A 9932-nucleotide genomic window follows, 5' to 3' on the forward strand; every position below is an offset into this window, starting at 1 on the left:
GCACATTCTGTCTCCTCATATGGAGAGTCACACAGGAAGGAATTTAAATTTAGATTTCTTTTATTCTTAGCATCAACTTGCCGAGTTCTCTGGAAGGTGGAAAAAGGCCTCTGGAATAGTATAGAATTTACCTGCATAGATTATTCTTTTTCCTTTATGGCAATCTTAGAGGAAGGATGATTGTCCAGCATCCACCAACTTAGAGCTTCTAACTCAGTGGTTCTTAGCGCTAATTGCACATTAGAATTACCTATATACCTAACACACACACACACACACACACAAATACTGAAGCCTGGGTCCTTTCTCAGACCCGACTGAATTGGTCTGGGGAGGGGCCTGGTACCCTGATTGTTTACAAGCCCCACTGGTGATGCTGAAGTGCAGCAGGCTTGAGAACCACGGCTGACGTTGCTGAGTTTGTCCGCTAGATGGAGACAAAGCACTTCTCTGTGCAAAAGGCTCCACACAAACAAAACCCATTCTCTGACTTTACATCTGTACTCCAATTTATGTAACGTACCAAGCAGGGCAAACATGTGGGAAGATAGGTAAAATTATCCATGGTACCGTTGCTTGCCAACCAAAGATATTCTTGCCACCACTGGGGAAAATTCCAGGAACCAATTTAAAAAATACCGTGTGGTTAAAAATAAAACCTATTCACCCAATTACCTGAGCTAGCATCTGGAAATATTTTCTAATCCTTTTCCTAGCCCACTTTGATAAAGTAGACCATATAGAAAAGGAGGGTAATATTGTTCATATAGAGGGGGAAGTTTCGACATAAGATCACTCTAAGAATTATGCAGATAGAAATCGTCAGCACATGTAAATTAGATTAAAATATGCTCCCAAGATTTTAGGAAATACGCAGATATAAAAATGTGACTTAGATTTTATTAAGTCTGAAATACTTGATTGACAGTTCCCAATTTTTATTTCTCCCACCTCTTGCCAGGCTCTGTGGTGGAAGCTGTGAAAGCTACAAACTTGATCTCTGTCCTCTTGTAGCTGGAAATGGTCAGTGAGATGTAGGTCAAAGTCACTGGGGAGGACTTCCCTTCCTAAAACAAGTTTCTTTTCTCTCTTGCTCTACCCCCTTCGCCCTGTCCTCGGGACACAAAACTTGGAGCAACCAGCAATCACTCTATGAGATGACAAGTAAGGACTAGGCAGTATAACTAAGCATCGCAGAGAGGACAGGTAGGAGGAACCCGGGTCTCAATGGGTCCCTCTGGGCACGACTATGCTAACAAGGACTGCCTATCTCTGAACTGGTTATGAGGGAAAAGGAGGCTTCCTGTGATTTGCAGATAAATTTATTCCTGACTGATCCATCACCGAAAAGTTATATTGCCATATAGACATAAAAACATACTTATCATATTGACCTTAGAGATTATCTTCTCTAGTTATTTTCTTTTTAATCTTTCTAGGCAAAGAAACCCTGTCGGCTTTTGACAAAGCTAGGGATTTGGAAGCTCAACTTCCTTTTTTGGTTCTTTTTTTTTTTAAGTTTTTTTTTTCTTTTTTTTGAGGGTGGGGAGCACACATGTGAGCAGGGGAGGGGCAGAGAGAGAATCCCAAGCAGGCTGTGCACTGTCAGCAGGAAGCCCGACACAGGGCTCAGTCTCACAAACTGTGAGATCATGACCTGAGCCGCAATCAAGAATCGGACGCTTAACCAACTGAGCCACCCAGATGCCCCTTGTTTTGGTCATTTCTAAAAAGCGTATGTTAAATGCCTAATTGTAAATACCACACAATCTACAGAGCATTTCTGCCCTAACCCCATTTTCCAAGCCAAAATGCAGAGTTTGACATATCACCTGGTTGACATATCAGCTGGTTGACATATCAGCTGGTTTCAGCACAACAGTGCTTGAAAATCCAGGATGTTCTGTTACCCTACCTGACGTAGCCTGTGGTTTCTTCAGGGTACAGCCCCAGGTCAAAGCACACAGACCCCTGCTGTGGCCAAATGCACAAACAACAGAATAGAAACAAAAAACCAAGTAACAACAGACAACAGGTGTTTAACATCAACACGGGCCCAATTTGATCTTAAAGGTAAATGACAAACAAAGATATCTAATTGGAAAAAGAACTGGTAGATCATAAGACTTGTTCATCTTGATTAAGCAGAATGGCAATTTGTGATTCGATGGTTAGGGTATTCAGGATAATTGCTATCCTGCGGTTCCTAGGAGGATTTCATGGAGGAGAATTTCACAGAATTCAGGGGCTGTTTAAAGAACCTGGGAGAACTGGCTTGGCAAAACGAGGAGAAAGATATTATAGGCATACAGTGTTGCCTTGGGAAGGTCATAAAGGCACAGGTGAACCCTCCCTGGGGCACAACCTAGAAATGTGTGCCTGAGCCTCTCATATGCCAGCTCTGTGAGCAGCCCAGGGGGCAGTGAAGGCAAAGGTAATTGCCCACGAAGTAGGAGGAAGTAAATCCCTTTAAATGTTGAATCTCATCAGGTCTGCTCCTGACGCTCTTCTCATTTTCATGCTTTTTATCACTTCCTAGAAACTCACATCTTTATCTCCAAACCTATTCTTCCCTCGAGATTCAGACTTGTTGCCTGCTGCCTCTGGTTATCCACACCTGGGTTTTTGCACAGTCATTTCAGACTGACCGTGTCCAGAAAGCAATTTGTTAAATTGGTATCTTTTTTCTTGTACTTCCCTTTCTCAATCTGTAATCGTTGGCATTTATTTACTTATTCAGCTTTGTTCACATCTCATTAACAAAGTTGCAAGGTATTTAAGGTATACGATGACTTGGTATACGTATGCCTTGTGAAAGGATTCCTGCATTAATTATCACGTCTATCACCTCACATATTTACCTTTTTTGTCTGTGTGGGAACACTGAATTTCTACTCTCTTAGCAACTTTCAATTATATGCTATCGTGTTATCAACTACAGTCACCATGTTGTGCATTAGATCCTCAGACCCTGTTTATCTTACAAAATATCCATACCCTTTTTCCAATTTCTCCCTGTCTCCCTATGTCTCTTGCCCTCCCCACCGTCCCTGTTTTCCTTTTTTTTTTTTTTTCACATTCTACATACTTAGTATTTGTCTTTGTCGTTGATGACTAGTCACTGTGTGCTGACTCTGTGCCACCCCCCAGTGCCAATGATGGTGACGCCAGGGCTTGCAGACCTCACGCGGTTCCGCCCGCCCCTGCGTTTTCAGTCCAGAGGGGCAGGCTGCCACTGAACAAGTAAGCACACAATAATGACACATTTCAATCTGTGATGACAAAGGAATGCACACAGGATGCGGTCTGAGAATACCGGAGGGGGGCTTCCTGTCTCATTTGGCAGAATTTTCACCCACCTGATCATCCAAGCTAGAAAACGGGCCGTCGTTCTTTTCTTTTCCCTCCTACCATTTACACACAGGGAACCACATCTCACCTTGTAAATATTTCACAAACCCCGATCCTCTTTCCCTTCCTCATTGCCCTCGGCGAGACTGTCTCTGTCTTCTGTATGGACCATGCACCGCTGAGGCCAGACTTTGTACACTTTTCCCCTTGCCCTGCACTCCACCCCCATCCCTTCCCAGACTGCTCCAGACAGCGTTATCCAAAACCTACATCTGACCGTGCTGCGTTCTGGCCTAAAGCTTTTCTGGTAGTTTTCTATTTTATGTTTCTATTTTCTATTTTCTGTTCTATTTTCTGGTAGTTTAGCTTTTTTTTTTTTTTAATGAATATAATCTATTTCAAATTGGCTTACATACAACACTCGGTGCTCATCCCAGCAAGTGCCCTCCTCAATGCCCATCACCCACCAGCTTAGCTTTTTTTTTTTCTCATCATTTTTTTCCTCTGTCTTAAATTTTACACCCAAGCAACACCAAACTATTCAACTAGTGTATCTTGAACACACTATTATGGCATTTCACACGTTTGAGACTTTGATCCTGCTGTCCCATCTATATGGTTCTACCTCACCTTCTCATCTTTGTCTGACTTCCAATTTGCTGGTCTCCCACGGCCCTCCCGTGCTCATAGTGGTTCATGCTTATTTACCCTCATTATAGCACTCAATACTACACTACATTTCACATTTGCCTGCCTTTCTAGAATGTGGGTACGTCAAGGACGGGGGGCGTACTTTACTCATCTCCCTGTCCAGCAGTATGTTTGGCAAATGCAATTTGTAATGGAGCTCACCACGAAATGGAACCAGAAATGGAGAAATACTAGTTTACCTGGGAAGAAATGTGATGTGATGCCTCAGACGAGGAAGCAACTGATGATTTACGGTTTGATTGTCCAACTGGCCTCGAAAGTCAACAGCACAGAGGTTATGACTCCCTTACACAGACACGTGCTTTCATCAATGACAGACGGGCACAAGCACTTGATCTACTGGATTGTGAACGTGTGCAGGGCACGATCTTTAAGGCAGAGCTGACCAATTACACCTTCCACTTACAATAAGAGAGCCCTCATTTTACCCTAATGAATGGTTGCGATTCTTGTGGTAATGGCTGTTTGGTCCTGACTCCATCCATAATAGCATGCTGGAGCGTATGATTTATGGGCTGGGTTTTTCTCATTCAGACAGAGTTTATAAATAATAGGGTCCTGATAGCAACACGCCGAGAGCCCAGGTGCTACAGCAGCTCCTAGGATGAAGCATTCATGGACCCTGGTGTTTGGACAGCTGGACAAGTGCAGCTGTATTTGAGACACACTAAAGACATCGGTTTGTTTATCTGATAATGAAATGAAAAGGACATCAGATGTTTTATCTGGCACCTCTACACAAAAGTGACTTGAAAAAACATACCCCAAATTAGGGGCTGTTTACGTGTGAGGAAGAATTTCGGAAAAATGTCCGACGGACTGGTTTCTAGCCACACAGCTCTTGCATCTTGCAGCTGCTGTCTCCTTATGAAATGAGAGGGTTTCGGAGTCCACGGTTCTCAGATTTTGTTTAGTCTCAAATCTGCACAAAGGAAATTTTATGAGAAAGCCCGCCACGTGAAACAGGTAGGAGCGTAACTGCTGCTGAGGCTGAGTACGGTTCACTCCGCACCCCAAGGTGGTAGAACTGGGCACAGCTTGAAAACCATGGGACTTGGTGATTTCTAAAATCCCTTCTACCTGTGACAGTCTCCGAGTCCAAATGAACCATTTCACAGGGAGCGAGGATCCCGTCGGTGGGTGATCGTACCCGCTCCTCCCTGGTTACTGTGGCAAAGGCTGCAGAGAGAAAGACAAATATTACTGGCACTAAATGTGGCATTTAGGAAGGACCAAACAGATTTATTAACTGCCTTCATTCATTTCTTCAACAGACACGGTTGAGCACTTACTGCCCACAAGGCGACGTGTTCAACAGACACTCTGGAGGGAGAATAAGGGGGAAACTTCAGAAGGACCTCCTCACTGAGTAGGAAAGCTACACCTTGCGTGCAAGTAATCACACTCGTACCGATGGGGATTCACTATGTGGTAGGCATGTCAAACATACTTCCGTGAGCATTACTCCAGCTCACAATTCTCGTTCCTTTCCATCTGCTCTCGTCACAACCTATCTCCTTTCGAATGTTTTTCTGAAACACAGGACGACTCCTCTACTTGTCGTTATCTGTGACTTTGTCTAGCTGATTTAGGATATTACTATTTATAAGAAGCGCTGTCTTGGCTCAATGTGGGATGATGAAGTCATAACGTGTTCTTCCCAAAAAGGTGCTCCTCCCACAGTGGGATGCGTCCCCAGGTCCGTGGTAGAATTGGTCGTTTTGGACATTACTCTCATTTTCACCCGTGCACATGCTGAGGCTGTTATCACATTTAGCCATTTCCTGTTCTGCAGGATTCCCTGACTTTTCTCCTCCCCTCTTTCCCGGCCGTGCCTAACAGCTCACCTAAGCTCTGCTCATCCCACATCTACCTCACCGCCCTTTTCTGTTTCCAGGTCTCTCTCTCCCTTTCTTTAAATTTTTTTTTAATGTGTATTTATTTTTGAGACAGAAAGAGACAGAATGCAAGTGGGGGAGGGTCAGAGAGAGAGGGAGACACAGAATCCGAAACAGGCTCCAGGCTCTGAGCTGTCAGCATAGAGTCCGATGCGGGGCTCAAACCCACGAACCCTGAGATCATGACCTGAGCCGAAGTCAGACGCTTAACTGACTGAGCCACCCAGGTGCCCCTTTTTAAAAAAAATTTTTTTAATGTTTATTTATTTTTGTCCCTTTCTTTTAATATTTTGCATGGCTCAGCAAGAGTTCTTCTTAGCCGCCCTAGGGCTCACAGAGCTCACAGCTCTGTCCTTGTCTCTCCGAGATTGAAAACTCTCAGGTGCGTGTTTGAAGAAACACCAACCTTTTGACATGGCTCTAAAAGACCAGTTATGGGGCTTCTGGGTGGCTCAGTCGGTTGAACATCCGACTTCAGCTCAGGTCATGATCTCTCACTCCGTGAGTTCGAGCCCTGCGTCAGGCTCTGTGCTGATAGCTCAAAGCCTGGAGCCTGTTTCAGATTCTGTGTCTCCCTCTCTCTCTGCCCCTCCCCCACTCATGCTCTGTCTCTCTCTCTATCAAAAAAAAATAAACGTAAAAAGAATTTAAAAAAAAAGACCAGTTATTATTTTTTATTTGGATTTACTTTTTAAAAAACATTTTTGTTTTTCTTCCATGGATTGCAAAATAATATCTATTGATACAGAAAGTTGAAATGTATGCAAATTTTTAAAAAGTAAATGAAAATCATATATAAGATCATGTATACTCATATATGATTTATATTATATAATATGAAATCTATTTCTGGGGGTGGGGATGGGAAATGAACACCCAAGATATCGTTTTGGACTATTTCTCTGCCCATGTATTTTTTTCTTCAACAAAATAGAAGCAAGTACCTATGGCTTTGTGCCTTGTTTTTTCATTTAACAATCTATAGTGAGCATCTTCTGATTTTATTAACTATTTTTCCTCAATCTTTTTAAAGACTGTGCGGTGTTCCATCGGATGCAGGGGCTATAATTTATTTCGCCTGCCCTGTTTTCTCCGTCATCTAGGGTTCTCAGGTTTTCGCTACTAAAAACAATGCTGCACTGAACATCGTTGCAACTCTAGCTTAACATACAGGAGTGCTTGCTTTCCTTAGGTCACTTTGCAGAGAAAATAGTTACACGGAACCTACGATCACAGCCAGGTTTCACCATGTGTTTTGGCCAGACTTGCTCGTGATGTTGCTAATCAGTCCCTGGCTATCTGCCTCCTCGCCATCTAGGACCTGCCTCCTGCCCTTGTCGGTCCCGTATCTTCTGTCGCCTTTAAACCACAGCTGTGCCCGCAGAGCTCGCCCGATGAACGTGACTCACTTTTTCCAGTTCTGCAGGGGGAAGGAAGGCAGGGCCGTCCACTCCCTTCTCCTTCCAATGTTATCGTTACTCCCGTCTCTTGCTTGAGAGCATGGCAGGATGACAAAGGCCCCTAACTTGAGCTTCACATGAAGATTGTGGTGAGGGAACCCTGTCCGCTCGCCGTGACTCCCGCCACACATGCTCATGCTCACCCTGTGCCGTGCAGACACTCACCTCAGCTCCGAGTCCCCAGCGATGCTGTCACAGAGTGGAGAGTCGAGATCAAGGACCATGCAGCTGGCTCCTGTCTCTGGCCGTGAGCAGAAAGGTGGGCGCTAAGGAGGGTCGTGTCAGGAAGTCTCAGGGCTCATTTTACAATTTTAGCAGAGGATGGAAAAATTGGCTTTTAAGCTGGGTTCTGTGACCCTAGGGTTCTACCTCAGAATCTTGGGGGTCATCCCAGGTGGGGAGCAGGAGACAAAGATGATGGCAGGGACCCGAGCTGGTTTGTTTTTCTGTCCTGCCAGAGAAGAAGATCTGAAGGTGCTGGAAGGAAGTGAGGGGCTTTGTGAAGTAAGCAGAGGTCGTGTCTTCACCCGAGGTTCCTAGTCTCTTTTTCTTTCTTCCTTTTTTGAGAGGAGGCAGGTGCTGGGCCTGGCAGGGGGCCCAAGAGAATCCCCCCCGAGGGTGGGAGCTGATACGGGCTGGTGCTGGCTCCAAGTTGGGAACCCCAGGAGTGCTAACTGGGGGTGGGGGTGGGTCATGTGGAGGCACAGCTGAGGGAGCAGGGGAGGGGGGCCGGCCCTGACCCGTTACATGGCATGGCAGGTGCACTTGAGGCTTGCTGTGGGTCCTGAGCGAGCTGGGGAGTGACTGGGGAGCAGGGACAGTTTTGTCACCTTTTATCAGTGCTAGCGGCCTGTGTGGTCAGGAGGTCAGGCTGGAGCCACTCACAGGGTTTGATGGGGGAGGAAATAGGACTGTCTCTGTAGAACCACCCATGACATCTCACCAGGGGTGAGGAAATTAGTAGAGGGATAAGCAAAAATGTGATGAGTGACATCTTTATCACCTGTATGCATCTAGGCGATTGGACGGTCCACCATGAGACTCAGACTGTGGGACTCATTCAGGTGTGAGGCCCCCTGGAAGCCGACAGACTGTTAGGGGGCGGGCACGGTAGGCCAGGAAGTTAGCACTGCGTGATGCCTGACGATAAAGATGACGTTACTCAAGAAAGTGGCATTTTAAACCCAAAACGATAGGAAATTAGTAGATTGGGCCAAAATTTTCAGATTGGCCTAAATCTAGTTTGGGGGGCACCTAGGTGGCTTAGTTGGTAAAGAGTCCGACTCTTGATTTCTGCTCAGGTAATGACCTCACGGTTCATGTGGACAATACAGAGCCTGCTTAGGATTCTCTCTCCCTCTCTCTCTGCCCCTCCCCTGCATATGTTCTCTCCTTCTGTCTCTCTCAAAATAAATTAATAAGCATTAAAAAAAAGTGACATTTTAAATCCCAAATGATAGGGGTGCCTGGGTGGCTCGGCTGGTTGAGCGTCCAACTTTGGCTCAGGTCATGATCTCACGGTGCATGAGTTCGAGCCCCGCATCGGGCTCTGTGCTGACAGCCAGCCCGGAGCCTGGAGCCTGCTTTGGATTCCGTCTCCCTCTCTCTCTGCCCTTCCCCCCCACTCATACTCTGTCTCTCTCTGTCTCTCAAAAATAAATAAACATTAAAAAAATTAAAAAAAAAATCAATCCCAAATGATAAAAAGAAAATTACTAGATTGGGCCAAGTTTTTCAGATTGGCTTAAATCTAGTTTTGTCGTTTCTGAGAGGGAATGAGGACTCATGACAGAAAAACTGATAAAAAATAAAGTGAATTTTATGCCTGCACAGAGATTATTTATGACTACCTATGTCGCATCTGCTGTCCAATTTTTCAGGTGAGAAAGGAGGCCCAGAAAAAGGGAGTGATTTATTCAAGGATTTAGTTATTGAGCAGCAGAGTTGGTCCGGGACCCCATTTGCTCAATACCCTCCAGGGGAAAGCTACCCGCACGACCAGCCAAACAGAATCGGACTCTCTGACTTGTAATGAGGGACAATGAATGACACAGAGAAACATGGCCGGGGCAGGAAAGGAGAGGTCTTTGAATGAGCTTACAAAACGTGGGCCTGTGGTAGGTGATCTGGGGGCAGGTGGAAAGGGGCGGGCCTTTGCTCTGAATTGGATGCTGTCTGAAGTGTCGCTGTCGTTCAAGAGACAGCTGGTGTATCGGAGGAGGCCACCTGTAGGCCAAATACTCTTCGTTCGAGGCATCTTCTGCTGACACGATCAGCTTGAGTAAAAACACGCCCCAGTTAAAAAGAAGAGCAGGTAATTTCTAGTGGTCATGGAATTTGACGCAAGTGTTTCTACCCAGTACCGGAGGAGGGAAGGCTTTTTAGAAACTTGAACGATGTGAATTAAGACTTAGATCGGGTGTGACGTGTCACCGCAGAGAGTAAACTGTCCATCAACAAGCAGAGCCAAAGTACAAGTTTCTCCTCTAGTCTGTGGGGAGAGGTTTTTCCT

This window comes from Panthera leo, chromosome D2, assembly GCF_018350215.1.
Source record: "Panthera leo isolate Ple1 chromosome D2, P.leo_Ple1_pat1.1, whole genome shotgun sequence".
Taxonomy (NCBI): Eukaryota; Metazoa; Chordata; class Mammalia; order Carnivora; family Felidae; genus Panthera; species Panthera leo.